The sequence below is a fragment of the Podarcis filfolensis genome (assembly GCF_964270895.1).
Source record: "Podarcis filfolensis genome assembly, chromosome: 2".
Classification (NCBI taxonomy): Eukaryota; Metazoa; Chordata; class Lepidosauria; order Squamata; family Lacertidae; genus Podarcis; species Podarcis filfolensis.
In genome coordinates this window covers 123,313,006-123,332,427 of record NC_139605.1, presented here as the reverse complement: position 1 = coordinate 123,332,427, position 19,422 = coordinate 123,313,006, and the positions used below count along the sequence as shown (strand labels likewise).

The window sequence follows — 19,422 nt, the reverse complement described above, 5'->3', positions numbered from 1 at the left end:
CTGCAGGTTTGTAGTTCCCATTTTGTTGAGATATCCCCACGTAAGCGAGCACAGGATTGCAGCCTTGCAGAGGAAATGTAAGGAGGGGTGGAGCCACTGCTGTTTCCAAAACCCGGCCAGCTTGTGTCAAGCAGCGCAGAAGGAGCAGGGACAGTTTTGATTGCCCCCCCCCCACAGCTGAGGGACCCAAAGTTTGGGCCACTTCCCTTAGCCTGAAGTGTCTGTCTGGGGACTTTCCACTGGCTACGAGTTGTAAGGGATCCAGCGACCATCCAGCTTCCTGCAAACCCCCTGCAATGAGACAGCCTTGGGCAACTCCAGAGAGCGGGCGGATGGGGTGGGTGAAGGTGGGTGTGTTGGAATGTGTACCTTCCCAGAACTGGGGCGTGGGAGAGAACCCAGCAAGCCCTTACTGGGCCATGTCAAAGGCTGACTTGGAAGCCTCTGTAACCTTACCAAGTCAGCACCCAGTACTCTGGCCCTAGTGCACCTCCACTGCAAGGCAATGCAAAATCACTTTTAATATGCATGTATTTCAATGAATCTCGCTCTCTCTTTGAGAGGTAGCAATCCTATATGGGGCTTTGTAGGACAGAATGTGGCAGATGTTTGGCATTTCAGAACATGACTCAGCATTGGGCAGGCCTCTTGTCTGGTTGCCTCTGGCGAGCATAAACCTAATCCAGGTGACCATGCAAGCCAAACTCCATTTGATTCTGTCAAGCCACAGATTTTGTCAAGCCACAAATAATTTAGCAGCTATGCTAATAAATCATTGTAGGTGTATGTCATCAGATGGGCTAACAAAACCTAGTGTGGACTAGTGACTCTGGGGGTTTGTCTTGTTTGGCAAGACTAGTGTGGGACATTGGGATCTTTGAAAGGGGTAAGCCATGATTGTTCAAGTGGTATAGGAGTGGGTGGTGTGGAGATGACTCCAGAAGGAGAAAGCAGGAGCAGCAGGAGAGAGGGGGCTGCCAGTGCCCAGCAGAGGGAGAGATGTAGCACTGTCACTTTTGGCACAGCTCATATTCTCAAGTTCACTTTGCTACATTTCTCCATCCATTTGCATTATTAAAGCTCATCAGCACAATGTGCATTTCTCCTAATCTTTTTGTGCAGTTTTGCTTAAAACAATACATTTTATATTACTTTCAGCAAGATGTGCATCTTAAAACACACTTTCCCCAAGAGTATACAATTTTGTTTGCAATTTTTTGGCTGGAGAAATACATTGCAAAATTTGGAAAAGTGTGAATTCTGAAGGATGGCTCTGTTCACAGTATATTTTTTGTTTGTCTGTTTGTTTATTAAATATTTATTGGTTTAAAATACAAAGATACAAACACATGTATATTTGTATGTTCACAGTATTGTTTTGGAATGTAGGTTATATTCAAATAAGAACCAAATCCTCCCTCCCCATTCAACTATTAATTCCAAATATATCTTTTTAAAAGCGGTTTTGCCCATATGATTGCTCGAAGCAATGTTAATGGTGTCTCTGCGGTTTAAATTGGTAAAATATGTAGACCTTTTCCAGTCTTAAGAGGTGCAGTGTATGGAAGCTGCATTTTCCTGCCTGAGGTTAGTGAATGATTTGTTATTTCCGGGACCTTCAAGTTGGGAGGAAGTGCCTTTCGATGGCTGGCATTGCAATACCTTCAAAGGAAGTGATTGGTGCTGTCAAAGCTGGGGAAGCCTCAGGGATTTGATTTTTGGGAATTCCAGTATGAACTGACCTCCCATACTAATGTGGATAAGTTAATGTTTTAATTATGGTTTCATGCACTGCAAACTGTCCCTGAGACCTTTTTATGAAAGGACGGTAAGATATATATATATACATACATATATATATATATATATATATATATATATATATATATATATTGTTGTTGTTGTTATTACTGTGGATAAGAATGCAGTTATCCTTCAGATTTTGCACATCTCCAAATTTTGCACTGCAGTTCTCAGAGTAAAAAATGCATCAAAACACATTTAGGAATACATTCAAGAAACTGAAATTCACTTATTTGTGTTTTTTCATGGGTTTTTTTGTTTTTTAAGCAAAATAAAACACAGATCAATGTGGAAATGGTATGGAATGAATATATGTAAAAGCAACATGGGGCTGTATCTAACGTTATTCCTACTCAAAGTAGACCCCTTGAAATGAATGGACATGACAAATGTTGATCCATTAATTTCAATGCAACCTATGGGATGTGGGTTGCTTGTATGTGCTCTTGTCAGTAGCAGTGGCATGCTTTGACATGCTGGATTTTGGCTGGATTTGTACATCCAAATTTTGCAACATTAATATTTGGATGGGTGGGTGGGGGGGCAGCGGGGTCTATCAAAGATATTTTATGCATCTTGATCCCTATTCAGCTCTGGGCATATGTTGTACACTCAAGAAATCGCCTCAGAGAGCATGCAGGCACCATTCACAATGCATAAAATCCCAATCTATCAAGTTCAATGGGACCCAAATGAGTGTCTGGGTGCAAATACAGTGCATAGCCACATCTGCCATAACTGCGTTCCAATTTACTTATTGCAGGGTTGGGGAATCTCAGGCTTCGGAGCCAATTTTGGCTCTCCAGCCCCCTCTTTTTAGTCCTGTGGGCTCTGTCTAAGCTCCAACACTCTCTTGCCCTGCTCCTCATCCTCTTTGAGTGCTTTAGCCTGGTTGGAATGCATCCCTGACCTGTGATGATGCCCCTTGCTTCCTTGGATGGAGAGATATGTTGCTATGCAGAAACCAAACCTCTACCTTCATGTGGATCTGAAATGTACCCAACTGTCGCAACCTACTTGTGCTCCACCTATTTTTTGTAGCTAGCCCTGCCCACCACTGCACTGACATGGCCAATGATGGTTTACCTGGGAGGGTGTGTGCTTCAGAGTCTGCTTTGCCAAACTGTTCTCTGAAGTACCTCCTTTCAACAGCTTGCCTGGGCCGCCTGCCACCCACACTGCTTGTTGGTTCTCCTGCCTGCTGTTTTGATATCATTCTGGAATTACATTGGCCACCTATGGATGGCCATGCAAACTGCAACGTGATGACAGGCTTACAAGTCCAATACATAGTAAGATACATGTCTTTAATGGGTTTTTGATGGTTGTTGGCTATTAGTTAGCTAGTAATGTGCACAACCTTAATGGGAGGTGGAGAGAAACAGCTTGGAAGATATTTGAGGTTTGCAGCTGACTGGAGGCTCCAAGCATATCCTTTGGGAGGAACTGATGTTGCTTTCACTACTATAACTGTTGGCCTGGGTGCTTTATTTCCTCTGTATTATCAGTGTTTCTGCTCATGCAGAAAGTACTACGTTTTTAAAGGACATCACAAAACCCCACCATTACTTTCCAATGTGCTTTCCTTGCAAGAAAACTCTTGATCCTATTGCATTTGCCTCTGGAGCTTCCTCAGTGAGCTGAGGATCCATGAAAAATGCCACTTCTTTATTTTCTTTTGACAAATAAAAACTTTATAAATGCCCCCCTTTTTTTAACAAAAAGGCTTTTGGATACCTTTGGCTTTTTGTTTTGTTTTTTACTAAGCATCATACAAATTTAGCTAGATTACAAATCAGAAAAACATGTCAGTTTTCAACAGAAGACAGGAAAAATGGGTTATGATTTCAAAACACTTCAGACAGATGGATGAGCATTGGACAACATCAGGAATTTTGTGAGCCAAACACCTTCCCCTTAAATAGCTGTACTGCAACAGTGAGGAAGCTGACAGAGAGATTAATAATCTCTCAAGGGCTGAATGCAAAAGAAAGTTTGGGAAATGGAAAGGAATTTAGAGAAAAAATGAAGGCTTTTAAATGGGTTCCTATTTTTGGTGTAATGAAGAGTTAACTTGGAATTTGCTCGCACCAACTTGGATGGCTTTTTAAAAAGAGTTGGCAAATTCATGGAGGATAAGGCAAACAATGGCTCCTAGTAGGGCTGGGAGATATATCAATATATCATCCAAAACTGATTTGAAGTCCATATTGTGATATTGGTTTCATAATTTTTGACCTAGCAATGTATTGTGAATTGTGTGTGTGTGTGTGTGTGTGTGTGAGCGCTATGCAAAAATCACAATGTGGAAAAATCATGACAGACACTGCGATTTATCAGTATATTGCAATGTTTAGCTGGTCATCTATCATGATGTTGAAAACCGGGTATTGCCTAGCCGTAGCTCCTAGCCACGATGGCTCCCCATATCTTATGTTCCCAAAGACCCATCAAAGCTACTCTGTCTCTGTCCTCTTCTTAACTTTTCATGCTCAGAACTACAATTCCCATCATGCTGTATTCTTAGTTCACTCACCATTGAGCCAGTGTGGTGTAGTGGTTAAGAGCTGTGGACTCATAATCTGGTGAACCGAGTTTGTGTTTCCACTCCTCCACATGCAGCTGCTCCACATGCACCTTGGACTAGTCACACTTCTTTGAAGTCTCTCAGCCCCATTCACCTCACAGTGTTTGTTGTGGGGGAGGAAGGGAAAGAAGAATGTTAGCCGTTTTGAGACTCCTTTGGGTAGTGATAAAGTGGGATATCAAATCCAAACTCTTCTCTTCTTCTCACTACACCTTTGACCAGTTCACGGTTTTTTTGCTCCCACCATCAGCTTCTCTTTCAAAAATAGCAAGTGGACTGTGGCCAGCCAATGCCTTCCCCCCACCCATCTTAGGGAACACCTATTTGCCCTGATACAGCAACTACCACCCACATCTGCAAAAAAGTTTGTCCTAGCAGATCTATTGCATTAAAGACTCTCATCCAGAAGTGGAAAGTAACAGAGGGAGCGCCTGATTGTGACGTAGGCCAGTGTGATGTGCCTGGAGCCACAACAAGCTTGGCCAGAACCAACTCAAAGCTGCATCCCATAATTTCACCCTCGCCGTCAGCAGGGGCTTGTGACACACCACAGCCAGAGCAGGAGCAACCCTAGAGTCTGGAGTATATTTCAGTGGGGAAACCTATGACCCTCCTGATACTGCTAGACTACAACTCTCATCATCCCTGATGATTTGCCATGCTGGCTGGGGCTGGTGGGAGTTGGAGTCCAACAGCTGAAGGGTCACAGGTTCCCCATCCCTGGTAGCGTGTCAGAGCAGTGTTCCTTCTTGCCTCTCATGTGCTCAGTAGACCAGAGCAGTGGCTTTTGCTATGTGCTAGAGAATCCTGGGCTTCTTCAGACACTCGTCAGGGGGCTTTTGAATGAAAAGATCACTAATGGTGGAGAAGCTTCCCTGAAATGCATATGGGGTTCTGCTTGAGAGTCAAGCACAGGACTCGTCTTTCTATTACTGTTGTGTTGCCTTCCAGAGTTTGTTGGACTCCAGATCCCATCAGTCCCAGTCAGCAATGGTCAACGGTCAGGGATTATGGGAGTTGTAGTCCATCAACATTGGGAGGGAACCATGTTCGCTACTCCTGGGGCAGAGAAGGGAGAGCTAGGTGGCCCAATGATTCTACTTGGTATGGAGCAGCTTTGTGTCTTTAAACTGCCCCCCCACTGCCACCTGCACCAAAAAAATGTTCAGCCTTCGCCCTTCTAAAGACATCCAAATCCATACCTGATGAGTGCAGGCTATTTTTTTCACCAGAAAGCAGTTCAGAATACAAGAGTGATTTTTAATCAAGAAAATCAGGACATCCAGCAGTACCTGGCAGAGAGTCAGAAAATTATCTCTTAAGTGAACAAAACTGGCTAAATGCCTTGCACCAAGAAATTAAAGAACCACTGCCTGGTGGGTGTGATTGTGGGTGTGCGCATGTGTCCTTGTGTGCGTGCATACATACTGGGGGAGGGGTTGTGGGCAGCAGATTTGGGTTTGCAGGTTTTTCTTATTATTCCTGCCGAAGAGTGGAAACATGTGTGGTGTGAATAAAAATGCAAAGCATCCGCTGGAACATGCTGTTGCTCCGGTAACCCCAGGGAACATGGGCATGCAGGATCCCGGGGAGGCGAGCTGTAAAGTCCCTTTGATCCTGGCGCCTGCAGCCCTGATCGATGATGGCCTCTCCGTTCATTTCCTTGTCACTGTGACATCTCCTCTATGGAACTCCCTCCCCCGCTGCTTTTCCTTTTTTGGAAATGGATGGAAACCTAAATACCCTGGCTAAAGCCGTGGTCCTTTCCCCCACCCCACCATGAGGCAAGAGCTGAGGAAGCTATGAAAGCTTAGCCTAGGCAGGGCAGGGGGAACCTGTGGTCCTCCCAGATGTTGCTGCACTCCAACAGCCATCAGACCAGACCATTGGCTATGCACGCTGGGGCTGATGGGAGTTGGAGTCCAGCAATGTATTGAAGGCGCCTGGTTCCCCATCTCTGGTTCAGAACGGAGGAAGGAGGGGCCCAAGCCATTGATGTTCCCTTACCCATCTAGCAGAAACGGGGAAGCTGTGGTCACTGGACCATAGCTCCTATGGGGCTGAGGAGAGCTGGAATCCAACAATATTGGAAAGTTCAAAGGTTTCCCAGCCTTGCTGCTCTCCATGAGGACACTGTCTAGGGTGGTCTCACCTAGGTGGAAAAGCCATCACTTTTGACAAAGATAATAATTTTCAAGTAGGCAGTGACATCTGGAATTTCCAAGATTTTCAGTGAGTGGAGCTTCACTATGACTAGCATGAGCAGAATAAATTAAGGAAGATAAATATGAGTAATTTGCACTGTATTGCAAATCCAACTTTTCCTGGTGCAGAATTTTTAATTTATTTAGGTAAGTAGGGAAAAGATGAGCAATCTGAGCTAATAGTATTCCTTTGTATTGATTAACATTGTGCATTAGTTTCAAAAACAAATGCAAAAATCAACCAGAGGGTAGCTGGTGTCATGCCTTCCAGATGCTTTGTTGTTGTTTGTTTTTACTTTTTATGCTTTTATTATATAGTTTTGTCTTCTTTTGGTGATATAGTGGTATATAAATATTTTTTGTAAATAAATAGACTATAATTCCCATTAGCTGCAGCTAGCATGGCCAAACACTGAGGATAATATAGGCCAACCACACGAGAGGACACCCTGTCAGCTGCCCCAGAGCTAAAATAATGTATCATAGAATCATAGAATCATAGAGTTGGAAGAGACCACAAGGGCCATCGAGTCCAACCCCCTGCCAAGCAGGAAACACCATCAGAGCACTCCTGACATATGGTTGTCAAGCCTCTGCTTAAAGACCTCCAAAGAAGGAGACTCCACCACACTCCTTGGCAGCAAATTCCACTGTCGAACAGCTCTTACTGTCAGGAAGTTCTTCCTAATGTTTAGGTGGAATCTTCTTTCTTGTAGTTTGGATCCATTGCTCCGTGTCCGCTTCTCTGGAGCAGCAGAAAACAACCTTTCTCCCTCCTCTATGTGACATCCTTTTATATATTTGAACATGGCTATCATATCACCCCTTAACCTCCTCTTCTCCAGGCTAAACATGCCCAGCTCCCTTAGCCGTTCCTCATAAGGCATCATTTCCAGGCCTTTGACCATTTTGGTTGCCCTCCTCTGGACACGTTCCAGTTTGTCAGTGTCCTTCTTGAACTGTGGTGCCCAGAACTGGACACAGTACTCCAGGTGAGGTCTGACCAGAGCAGAATACAGTGGCACTATTACTTCCCTTGATCTAGATGCTATACTCCTATTGATGCAGCCCAGAATTGCATTGGCTTTTTTAGCTGCCGCGTCACACTGTTGGCTCATGTCAAGTTTGTGGTCAACCAAGACTCCTAGATCCTTTTCACATGTACTGCTCTCAACCCATCTTGTATTTGTGCCTCTCATTTTTTTTTTTGCCCAAGTGCAATACTTTACTGTACATTTCTCCCTGTTAAAATTCATCTTGTTTGTTTTGGCCCAGTTCTCTAATCTGTCAAGGTCAAAATATTCATTTCAATATGAAAGTAATGCAAAAACAGGAACAAAGATGGGTGCCTCCATTTTAGTTTTTCATGAATTTCAGATAAAGCTTTGCCAAATAGGGTTTCATGGGACAATTCATCTTCCACGAAAGTGGGGGGGATACTTTTTGAATTTGGGACATGAGTAAATTTTGAGAATTTTATCCGAGTGTTGGCCTTTCTTTTGGAAAAGAGGAGGCTGAGAGGAGATAGGATAGCCATCTTCAAATATCTCAAGGGCTGTCACATGGAAGATGGAGCCAGCTTGTTTCCTCCTGCCCTGGAGGGTAGGACTCAAACCAATGGCTTCAAGTTACAAGAAAGGAGATTCCAACTCAATAGCAGGAAAAAACTTTCTGACAGTAAGAGCTGTTTGACGGTGGAACAGTCTCCCTTGGGAGGCTGTGGACTTTCCTTTCTTGGAGGTTTATAAGCAGAGGTTGCGGTCCCTTGGGGTCCCTTCCAACTCTACAATTCTGTGAACTTCATTCAAGCAAACTGGCTCCTTTCAAGCACTGGGATAAGGTGATGCAGAAACCAGTCCTAAAGGAGTGAGCAGGAGATGCGTGCAAGGACTGCTTTGAACTCCATATGCGTCCAAGGTGCAGATGTGCTGTTCCTCCTTATGAGCATGTAAGGAAGATTTCCTGCCTTGGCTTTTTTCCGGGCTGCCTTCACTTTTTAAAAAGCCACTGAAAACATCTCCAGAGCAAAGTTCCAGATGCACTGCTTTTCTTCCTTGCCTTCTGAACCATTTGTTAAAGGCTGGGCAATGGCAGAGAGAGAAAGAGAGACCTCCCCCCCCCCAACGCTTTCTCACCCTGCCACCCCCCTTCTCCTTCAACATCAAACAGGGTGAAAGTGGATGTGAATTTCCCTCTGGTAAAATCAGTAAAATCCGTTGCTCCTACAGCAAGGCAGCAGCGGTTCTGACTCCGAGACCCCAAGCAGTTTTTCTGCAAGAGATGGAGGTACGCAAATCTTTTAAAAATGTTTACTCATTCCATGCAACTTCTAAACAAAACAAAGCATGTCTGAGAGAAAAATTCTTGTCCAACCTTGTGCTAGAATTGTACTTGTTTCCTGCATCAGAAAATGTGAGCCCTGCCCTGCGGCATGAAGCAATACGGTCCCCTCTTCTCATCCAGCTATCTTGATCTGCTACATGTGCTGACCAAGTCTAAGTGTGGCAAGGTTGTAGGTAGAGCATGAGGTGCGGAGGAGGGAGGCAAATCCAATGTTGGGTGCGAAGCTCACTGGATGAGTCGACATTTCCTAGCGCAGCCTGCCTCGCAGGGTTATTATGAAGTTAAAATGGGGGGAGAGAACGTCTTGCTGTGCTTTGCCAACACCTTGCCAGACCACCTCTCCTATTGCTCAAGGCAGGTTACAAAAAAAATATTTCCAAACCATAAGCTTTCAAAAGCCAGTTGTCAAACAGGAGGCAATAAAAAGGCTAACTCAGCAGAATCAAGTCCACCACTGATAAACACCTGTAATGAACATGCGAAACAAATAAGCCCTGCATTTAACAAAAGCAGAAGAAAACACTCAGGAAGGAGGGGGAAAATCTTGCCATCCCGTGTTGTGGCTGCTGCTACCGCGGCATTTCTGCTTCTCCCAATTGCTGTTCTCATTTCTCCATGAAGGAGAGGCTGGCCCTCAGGGCCAAGCTAGGTGTGGCGTGCAAACTCTTGTTCTCAAACTTGACCACTGCTTTGTTTCTAGAAAAACAGTTTTCAGGAGGAGCTGGTTAACAGCAGGGAAGTACCAGAGTTAGGTCATCTTCATTTACCTCCTCTTGTAAGAATTGCCTCTCTCTTGCTTTTAAAACCTGTATGTTTCTCCTCTTACTTTGGAATGGAATAGCAAATGTGACCCTATCCCTTCCTGTGTCTTATTTGGCTTGGTTTGCACAATATAGCAAGCCCAAAGGTGGCTTCTTGGGGCCACACAAATCTGTAGGCTCCCAGAGAGTTGCTCATCGCTCCTTTGCTCCTCCCTGGTCCTTTTTGATGCCATCCAAGTGATAGACCCATCGTCACAACACCTTTAAAGCAATATCAGACCACTTTAAGCAGCCATGGCTTCCCCTAAGAACAGTATTTTGTTAAGGGTGCTGAGAATTGTGAGGCGATCCCGATTCCCCTCACAGAACTACAGAGTTCCCTGGGAAGAGGGATTGACTGTTAAGCCATTCTGAGAATTTTAGCCTAACAATTTAGCCCTCATAACAAGCTCCACTTCCAGGGATTCTTTTAGGGAAGCCAAGGCTGTGCAAAGGGCTTTGATGCTGCTTTAAATGTGCAGTGCAATTGGGCTTTAAGTCAAGGTTTGGCTCAGTGTGCAATCCAAACTGGGATTCATGGTGAGCAAATTCTGGCTACAGCTCAGAGTGAGGGGGAGATTTGGTTCAGTTCACATTTAAAGGTGAACTAATTTGCTTAATCCACATCGGCTGAAACAATGTGCAAACTGAAACACAGCCTTCCTTCATAATTCACACTTATCTGAATGTTGCAGTGCAGTGCTCCTGCTGAGTAATATGTTGAAAGGAAGAGATACTCCAGTTAAGTGTGCATGGAAATAACATTTAATTGGTGAAAATAATGTTTAAAAATGCATTATATTAGGGGAAATGGCTTTGCAAAAATGTGTATATTGGGCAAACTTGCATACACAAATGTGCATATTAGAAGAAATTAGCACTAAAATGCTGGTGGATTTTCATTTCATCTCAAGAAGGCGCAAACTAATATGCAAATGCAAAGGACAGAACTTAAGCTTGGGGAAAATGAGGAACCAAAATTGACAAATTCACCCATCCCTAGATACAGCTTGTGGTGAGCGAAGAGAAAGCTTAACTATGAGTCCCAGTTGAGGCTCTACCGTATTCTTTCAGGTGTGATAAGTTTTTAACTGCTTTAATGTATTTTACATTGCTGTAACCTGCCCTCTTGGTGAAGGGTGGGTGAGAAATGCAAATAAGCAGCATCAGTATTATTCTCTTAAAATGTCACATAACCACACACACCCCTTCCTCAGCACTGTGGTTCTAATGAGAATCAAGCACCATCTCACTGCCAACACACAAAGGGCAAACATGCACAGCTGCTATTAAAAAATGAAACCTGGAGATCCAGTTCATGGATCTTCCATGATACATCCAGTTGCCCGTCTGCAGGGAAGCATGAATGCGCCCCATGAAGTGTTCCACTGTTCATAGGAGGGGACTATGCCAAACGGCCACAAGGACTCTACTAAGTAGAGAACGGGCAGTCAAGGAGTGTTGCCTGGATCCCATGGGGGCCTGCAGCTGCTGCCATGACCTCCCCTTTCACCCTCACAGTAGCATATAGGCAAGGAGCTACCTTGGGTCACTACTGGCCACTGCTGGGCTAGCACTGGCCCATAGAAAAGCAAACAGCTCTGATGTTTGCACAGCTGAAATTGGTGCAAAGGCAACCCAGAGAAGGCGAGACGTCCCTGGAGTGCCAGCCCAGCGCTACCTTTTGTTCTCTGGTTTGGTCAGGAGGGCAGGATGGAGGAGGAGGAGACTGGGAGTTGGGGGGGGACTGCCTAGGCTTGTGGGCCACCCCCTCTATTAGCTTTCTCCAGCATCAGGAGAGAAAGACCAAGCCTGGTTCTAAAGACTAACTCACACATTCAGGGGGAAACATATGGCACTTGCAGTCCGATTCTAAGACTGAGCCACTTCAGAAAACCCTCCCATGGAAAGCTTGTGTGAGAGGGCAAAATAGTCCAGTCTAGCCTCTGGGTGTGTGTGTGTGGTTTTAAAAATGTCCACTAATCCAGTAGGGAAGAAATACCAAGTGGGAAAATAGACCATTTATCATTAGACTAGATGTAAGGAGGTGGGATCCCTGATTGTTTGGACTGTGCTTAATCTGTTCATTTGCCAATCTGCTGTTTTGAACTAGCAGATGTTGCAGGTGTGAGCAGGTGTGAGGCAGCTTTGGCCCTTCTAATGTTGCTGAACTATAATTCCCATCAACCCTGGCAAGCATAGCCAGTGATTAGTGATGATGGGACCTGTAGTTCAGCACCAAAGGTTCCCCACATCAGATCTAAGGCAAGGGTGGGGAACCCCGGGCCAGAGAGCCTAAAGTGGTCCTCCAGCCCTCTCTTTCTGTCCCTCGGGACTCTCCCCAACTATTCCCCCTCCCCAGGCCACACCCCTTGCTTGCCTTGCTCTGCACGTATCAGAGCTCAATTGTGCTTTCCAGCTGGACAAAAACACTTTGGGGGGAGCCAAGCAGGGACAGTGAGGGGACAGGCAGGGGTGCGTGTGGCCTAATGAGAGTTTCCAAGGGCCACACAGAGAGGGCTGGAGGGCCACATTAGTTTAGATGAAATTTCTACTATTTCCCTTCAAGCTTTTCTGAGGTAGCCTTGCTCTGCTGGCCCCCCATGCCAAGTCCTCTGAGTGGGGTGCCTGGGCATCTGCCCCCAAGCCCCTGCAGGGCTGGTTGCTCAGAAAGTCCTTCCGCAAGGCATTTCCTTGCTAGCAGAGATTCCGCCCCAGGAGGAAAGAAGCCAGGCCTGCTGCTCTGGCTGCTCTCCCTGCTTTCCTTCTCCCCCACCAGGTTGGCCCCTGTTGGCATGTGGGCTGTGGCGGGTGGAGGGGGAGGGAGAAGCAAAGAGCGTCAGCGCCTGGGGCTGCAGGGGGGCGATTCCCCTTTGTCTGACAGAGAAAATAAGGTTCCATTTATTATGTGCGAGAGAGAAAGAGGGAGAGAAACATCAAAGGGAGACACTTCAAAGGCAACGTCTCCTTCCCTATTAACGCGTTCCACATTGCGCTGTTGTACGGGATCCAGGCGCACGATGCCTCGGGGAGGACAGCCGGCCACAGTGCCCCCTCCTGGAGCCTCAGGCATGCACTGAGAGACAGGCAGGAATGGCCAGGGTTTGTCTGGTGGCTCAGCTGCCAGACGTACCTGGGTTGGCTTTCCAGTGTCATGGATGGCTACCTGCCATTTTCAAAAGATTGGTTCTTAGTACATTGAACAGGTTATTAATCACCAAATTTATTTAACTTTTTAAAAGAACTTTTATTTTTTCAGATTTCTACTTTTTTAAATAAATAGAAGTGAGGTAAAGAAAATGCTTTCTGTTTTTGTAACCGGACTGTCAGACAACTTCGAAATGGAGTGTATGCCACTGTGAGTGACAAAACCAGAACTGACCATAACAACGTCTTCAGCATTTAGCCTGCCAATGCAGTAAAGTCACTTCCAGAAGGGCTGTTTTTAATGAGCGTTCAGATGGATTTGTGGGTGGAGAGGTGACACCACATCAGCTGTCTGATGAGCATTTTGCCCAATTCCTTTGTGGGATGAAGAGACAGCCCTGTAGTCCAAAGCAAGTGTCATCTCCACACTTCCCAGCGAGTTCATTTCCCCAGTCACTTTCCTCATCACAAAAGCTTCACAATATTTTGGGGTGAGTGAGTTTGTTTCAGAAGAACTCCAGATCAGCTTTAATCACGCCATCTGATTTTTCTGGGATGGGATTGAATCGCACCCGAAAATAGTGAGAGTCTGGAAGCGCCGCAAGGGATATTTGTACTAAGATGTTGCAGAATGGAATCCTATTGCTCAACATTCTTTGCAGTGCTATTTTTCTAGAAAAAGACGTGTGAGAACTCACCATGAACACCTCCCTTGTTCTCTTAGAATGACAACCGCATTCACCTGAGAGGTGCCGGAACTTAGTTCCACCAAGTTCCAGCTGAAAACAGCCCTGCTTGCCAGCCATGCCCTCTTTTGAGACATACCATTCCATTCCTCACCCCCCTTCAGTTTTCTTCCCCCACCCGCAACGGTCATCAGCATTCTATGTCTGCTAAGCATGCACAGTCCTCATAGAATCATAGAATCATAGAGTTGGAAGAGACCACAAGGGCCATCGAGTCCAACCCCCTGCCAAGCAGGAAACACCATCAGAGCACTCCCGACATATGGTTGTCAAGCCTCTGCTTAAAGCCCTCCAAAGAAGGAGACTCCACCACACTCCTTGGCAGCAAATTCCACTGTCGAACAGCTCTTACTGTCAGGAAGTTCTTCCTAATGTTTAGGTGGAATCTTCTTTCTTGTAGTTTGGATCCATTGCTCCGTGTCCGCTTCTCTGGAGCAGCAGAAAACAACCTTTCTCCCTCCTCTATGTGACATCCTTTTATATATTTGAACATGGCTATCATATCACCCCTTAACCTCCTCTTCTCCAGGCTAAACATGCCCAGCTCCCTTAGCAGTTCCTCATAAGGCATCGTTTCCAGGCCTTTGACCATTTTGGTTGCCCTCCGCTGGACACGTTCCAGTTTGTCAGTGTCCTTCTTGAACTGTGGTGCCCAGAACTGGACACAGTACTCCAGGTGAGGTCTGACCAGAGCAGAATACAGTGGCACTATTACTTCCCTTGATCTAGATGCTATACTCGTATTGATGCAGCCCAGAATTGCATTGGCTTTTTTAGCTGCCGTGTCACACTGTTGGCTCTTGTCAAGTTTGTGGTCAACCAAGACTCCTAGATCCTTTTCACATGTACTGCTCTCAAGCCAGGTGTCACCCATCTTGTATTTGTGCCTCTCATTTTTTTTGCCCAAGTGCAATACTTTACATTTCTCCCTGTTAAAATTCATCTTGTTTGTTTTGGCCCAGTTCTCTAATCTGTCAAGGTCGTTTTGAAGTGTGATCCTGTCCTCTGGGGTGTTAGCCACCCCTCCCAGTTTGGTGTCATCTGCAAATTTGATCAGGATGCCCTTGAGTCCATCATCCAAGTCGTTGATAAAGATGTTGAATAAGACCGGGCTCAAGACAGAACCCTGTGGCACCCCACTAGTCACTCTTCTCCAGGATGAAGAGGAACCATTGATGAGCACCCTTTGGGTTCGGTCAGTCAGCCAGTTACAAATCCACTGAGTGGTAGCATAGTCAAGACCGCATTTTACCAGCTTCTTTACAAGAATATCATGGGGCACCTTGTCAAATGCCTTGCTGAAGTCAAGGTAGGCTACGTCCACTGCATTCCCTTCATCTACCAGGCTTGTAATTCTGTCAAAAAACGAGATCAGGTTCGTCTGACATGACTTATTTTTCAGAAATCCATGCTGACTATTGGTGATCACAGCATTCCTTTCGAGGTGCTCACAGACTGTTTGCTTAATGATCTGCTCCAGAATCTTCCCTGGTATTGATGTCAGACTGACTGGGCGGTAATTATTTGGGTCCTCCCTTTTCCCCTTTTTGAAAATAGGGACAACATTTGGCCTCCTCCAGTCTGCCGGGACCTCGCCTGTTCTCCAGGAATTCTCAAAACTGGCATGGCCAGTTGGTGGCGCTCACTTGAGAGTGACAAGAAACTGAGCCTTTGCCATCATTGGCCCAGTGCTATGGAATCCCCTGCCAACTGAGATCCAGAAGGCACCTTCTGTGCCAACTTTTAAACACCTGCCTCATTTGGCCTCCTCCAGTCTGCCGGGACTTCGCCTGTTCTCCAGGAATTCTCAAAGATGACTGCCAGTGGTTCTGAGATCACATCTGCCAGTTCTTTTAATACTTTTGGATGCAGTTCATTTGGCCCTGGAGACTTGAATACATCTAAACTAGCCAAGTATTCTTGTACTATCTCCTTAGTTATTCTGGGCTGTGTTTCCTCTGCTGAATCATTTGCTCCAAATTCTTCAGGTCGGGCATTGTTTTCTTTATCGGAGAAGACTGAGGCAAAGAAGGCATTGAGGAGTTCAGCCCTTTCTGTGTCCCCTGTTTGCATTTCACCATCTTCTCCTCTGAGTGACCCCACTGTTTCTTTGTTCTTCCTTTTGCTACGAACATACCCATAAAACTGCCTACCAAACATACATAAAACTGCCTACCAAAACAAGTCCATAGCCAGTCCATCATATGAATCTAGCCTGTTTGTAACTCCTGTATGTATAATGTGCCCTGACTCTGATGAGCCAAAATTTTGCTTTGTTCATATTTTTAAAAAACAAACAGATTTATTACAAATTAATTCTCTATTTTGCATCTCTGCCTCCTGCACAGCTAGTATGGAAAAGCAGAAACAGTTGGTGGTATTCACCATATTTGCGCATCTGTGGTCACTTACTTTAACCCTTCAATTTCTCCATGTCTATCTAGTGGTCTATAAACCAGGCACAAGGAAGTAAGAGGCTGATCTGTTGTGCAATGTGGTGCTGTACCACAAATGGGCAGAAAAGTAATATGATGCTCAAAGTGCTGTGTTCTGAAGGAATGCTTTGATAATGCGCATGCATGAAAAATTCAGCCACAATTCAAATGCTTGGGAAATCAAGGAGTTTTGCACCTGGTGCTGATAAGTCACATCTGGTTCTGAATTTCAACAGGGTTGCTTGGTTCACCTGCCCACCAACACAAGTCAAACCTTGTTTTGAGACACCAGCATACTTGTTGTAGCACTATAAAGCTAAGTACAAAATAAAGATAGAACGTAAATTATCAGTGTATATGCATGTACAAACCAAATACTCCTGTTCCTGGTCTTCTGAGAAGACAATGTATGGAGGAAAATAATTTATACAGAGCTAGCAAAGAAGGGGGGGTGATGGGGAATCATTCAGACCCAGTTCCCAGACACTGACACTACAGTCTTGATACATCTACCTTGGAAGCAAGTACTGTTGAAATCAATAGGCCTTACATCCAGGTTTGGACTCTGATGGTACATTCCATGGGAGTGTCTCAAACTCTATTGCTTTTTTGCCCATTTATATTGCCTTTCAAGTGTTGGGATTACATCATAAAGGCCAGGAATGGTTACAACTGTGGGGTGTGGCAGGTATTACTATCCTCACTGGGAGACTGAGACAACAGTGACCTGTTTCAAGCCATACGGTAGAATGGCCACTTACACAATGCCCAAGAGAGGACACAGATGGAGTTTGCATGTGCTACTTGGTAGGTATAGATAGATGTGCAATCCAAGGTGATAGAGATTCAATGCATCTCACTGCAGAGGGGAAGACTGTGGCCTGGGTGTGGCTGCCTGCTCAGTCTGCTGTCCAGGAGTTACTAATGGTTCATGGGCAACTTCAAGGTCCCTCCCATCTTAAGATTCTTTATCTTTAGATCAGATTTGGGCTGGAAAGCTCTTCAGAGGGCTATGCTCTGTACAGCAGCACACAGGGGCACCCTACAACCCAGAAAGTTCATAGCAAAGTAGAAGTTTGAATCCAGGGCTTTCCAGCTCACAGTTGTAGCCACTTGTTGGCATCTGTCTCAAGAAACCATGGAGGGTGAAGTCAAACAATTGCATTTGCAGCACTGACGTGACCTCCCTGAGGCACAAGCTTGGACAGTGTGTATGGAGGTCCTGGGCTGCCCAGATGTCAAGACCCCCCCTCGGCCTCACTGATGTGGTCCAAGGGAAAGCAGAGCAAGATGTTTATCACCAGCTGGGCTGCCGCAGTTGCTGGCAGGAGACCTACAAGGTGACAGCCTTAGGGACTCCACTCCAGATTTGTGTAGGGTTTACTCCTGAGCCTTTTCTTCTCCTGAAAATTTCCTGCAAGGCAGCAGAGGTTTGGAATCAGAGTTTTCCTTCTCCTAGATGGGCTCCCTTCCCAGGTAGATGAGCCTCATCTGCCCCTCACTTTCCTCTGCAGCAGGTGCAGAAACCATCTTTTTGACCATTGGACCCACTCTTGGTCTCATCTGCTCAATCTGCCAGAACCTGCTTTTGTATGCAAGGCAAGTTCCTAACTCACTGAGGGTTTGAGTCCCATTGGCTCCCCTCACCTGGTTTAGCCAGCCAGTTGAAGGCGTTCCTGGGGTGTGGCCACTACACTGCAGCTATTACACTTCACTACAGCTATTCTCCGTCACAAAGAACAGTGGCACTTAATGTTTGCTTTGGACATCTCCAGACTCAGTATTTTGTGGGGAGGATTCAAGCACATACCAGGAAATTTAGGTTTATGCCATGAAAGTGGATGCTTTGCCACCCTAGCGTGGCAAATCAGCTTTAAAGGAAACATACTTTATGCAGTCAGGAAAGTGACAGGAAAATGCATTGGAAAGGATGGAATGAATGAAGGCTGTTCATTGTTGTATAACTGCCCCCACAAACAAATCAGAGCAAATGCTCAATAAAAACTGGATACAATCTAACCTCCAAGTAAGCTTCGCGCAGCCAAATTAGGATGAAATAAATAGGTCATGGGGAAGAGTCCTTTACCTTTGCAAACTGCAACCACAGTTGCATTTCAACTTCATGCAAATGTGACACGTTTAAAAAGAACATTGTCCGTGTAATAAAATGTATTCAGGAAGCAGGTTTCCACTTGACATTAAACACTGTATACTTTTCCTTTTGTGCAGGTTGGGCACCAGATTATTGTGGAGCTGGGAGGAGGGGCTTGAGGACAGGACCCCTCGTTGGCTGATGGAAAAGCAGCTGCTGAGATCAGCAAAGGTATTATCAGCACAGCCCTTGTGTGGTGAACAAACGAGCTGCTGCTATAGGCTGGTAAGTGCAGGATCCCCGCAATCCAAAAGCATCTGTAGGTTTTGGGCACAGTCCTGGCAAAGGTAAACATTTTTAAAAGGTGACTGTAGACTCTTATCCTTTTTTGCAGGAGGGCATCAAGTACGTACCAGGAAAGTTAGGTTTGCTGAATTAAAGTGGGTCAAACACCTTATTGCTCTATGGCAATAAATCCGCTTGAAAAGAAAAGGAGACTTTTTGCCTTTGGTAAAGAGATGGAGAAATGTGCAGAAAAGGGCAGAATGAACAAATAACAAACACCCCACAAACAAATAAGCAGAAATGCTTTTTGTCATATAACTGCCCCATAAACAAATTAGAATGAATACTCAGTAAAGACCGTAATAGTGCAACCATCATGTAAAGCTTTCTGCCAGCAAATCAAGATATACTGAATAAACAGGTTGTAAATTCCATTAATTTACCAGGAGAGTGTTTTGCAGATGCTTAGCAAGCCCTTCAAACTCTTAAATTCTTACCTTTTTTTATTTATTTAACACGTACACACACAAACACACATTGCCTCTTCATTACAGTTTTAAAACTGATTCACAAACTAAACAAAAACAATAATCCAGCTGGACTGGATTAAGCTCTGTGTTTTCAGTCTGTATCTGTATCCGATCTGCATAAAATGAAACCTTAAGGAAGCAATCCTCTGCAAGACTTTCCTGGGAGTAAGCCACATTGAACATATTAGCATATCTTTCTGAGAAAAGCTGCATAGGACTGCCTGGTAAGAGTGGAAATCCTATGTGTGTTTACTAAGAAGCAACTCCGATCTCCAACTGTGTTTACTCTTAGGTAAGTGTGCATAGGATATCAACCTTAGGTTTTTAAGACATCATTTAAAATATATGCATGAAGCAGGTATAAGCCTCAAGGAATTCCTGATGGGTGAAGAAAAATATGCTGTAGTTTGAAATTCTATTGGAAAAAGTATTTTCCTCTTGCAAAAACTG

At 45.0% G+C, this 19,422-nt stretch overlaps 1 long non-coding RNA gene across 3 annotated transcripts in view; it reads left to right on the top strand.

Annotated features, from left to right (window-relative positions):
• LOC310756150 overlaps window positions 1–18,876 on the top strand; it is a 48,135-nt gene extending 29,259 nt beyond the window's left edge. For 2 of the 3 annotated variants that reach the window (XR_014544721.1, XR_014544723.1), the window contains exons 4-5: window positions 18,295–18,442; window positions 18,552–18,876. This is a non-coding gene — a long non-coding RNA (uncharacterized lncRNA). Of the gene's footprint in view, window positions 1–8,763; window positions 8,881–18,294; window positions 18,443–18,551 lie in introns of all 3 variants that reach the window. The other variant, XR_014544722.1, reaches the window with a different exon arrangement.
• Window positions 18,877–19,422: the final 546 nt, after the last annotated feature.